The following is a 1,260-nucleotide window of genomic DNA, read 5'->3' on the forward strand; positions in this document are numbered from 1 at the left end:
CCCACAGACTCCCAGTGTGTCCCAGCAGCAGGTTTACAGGTCAGAAAGGAGTCAGACACATTTGAGTTGAACCTAAACTGCAGATACACTTTATACATAAAATATAAAGAAATGAAGGAGATTCATTAATGTCTTTAGTTAGAAACTCACTAATGAACTGCATGAAGACAGTAACATTTACACTTTACGATATTGTACCAAACAAAACCCAAAATGAACAATATCAGAGCTGCAGCGGATGTTTATAGTTATTCTCTCAATTAATCAATAAATCTTTGTGTCCAAATATATTCAGAAAGATTAAAGCAACAACTTCAAGGACTGAAATATGACTTTAGTTTATTTTGCTCTACGATTAATAAAGAGACATAAAGTCGACCAACAACAGTCAGAAACAACTAACAGTTAACAGATAAACAGATTACAGACAGACACACCTGAATATGACACAGCAGCAATAAACGAGTGAGCAAACAGCATTATAACGAAGCAGTTTAGTGCTGAAAATCTTATTATTATAAAGCTGTTTTATCACATTTCACCTTTTTTTTTTAAACTGCAGCTTCTGTGATTTGGATTTGTACTTCTTTTGGATAATATTGGGATTAATTGTGGAGCTTTATTTGACACTACGCAACAAATGTCACATCATCGTGATTTTAATTCAGAGATGTTATAAATATATGTGTTTATTAACAAAATATAAGTTTAAGTGTCATTTTCTTTAGAGTAATCTGATATTATTGTGTGTCGCCATACAGTGTAATATTCACGGTGTTCAGCCACAGAAAAGGTTCATATTTTAACCTCAGGACGAGTTTATTTCGGATATATTTGCTCTGAAAGTTCATCGTGTTGTTGATCTGAAGCTAACCTGAAGCTAACCTGAAGCTAACCTGAAGCTAACGTGTCTGACACAAACAAACATCAGCTGATTCTAATCTTGTTGTGACACGTCCGAGCTGTCGACAGAGGAGGAGGCAGATGAGTTCAACAGTGTTCACTTTCACACACTTTCTGTTTTTATAACGGCCTCCAGCTAACAGGCAGCTAACAGGCTAGCGACGTTAGCTTTAGGGGGGAAAAAAAAACAAAAAACACAAAACAGCTACTTTCTACATTTATTTATAACTCTACGCTACACTGCGAACATCTAACTTATTAATGTGGAATAAACAGATAAATAATGTCATACCGATTATCCATCTGCGGGATGAAAACAGAGGAAAAAGGTGAAAACCGTTAATCTTGTCTGCTAAC

At 35.3% G+C, this 1,260-nt stretch overlaps 1 protein-coding gene across 1 annotated transcript in view; it reads right to left on the reverse strand.

Annotated features, from left to right (window-relative positions):
• Nucleotides 1-1,260, reverse strand: part of tspan31 (tetraspanin 31) — a 7,174-nt gene that overhangs the window by 5,550 nt on the left and 364 nt on the right. The window lies entirely within an intron of this gene.

The sequence above is a fragment of the Morone saxatilis genome, unplaced genomic scaffold (genome assembly GCF_004916995.1).
Source record: "Morone saxatilis isolate NCDOM2014 unplaced genomic scaffold, NCSU_SB_2.0 Contig15, whole genome shotgun sequence".
Lineage (NCBI taxonomy): Eukaryota > Metazoa > Chordata > Actinopteri > Moronidae > Morone > Morone saxatilis.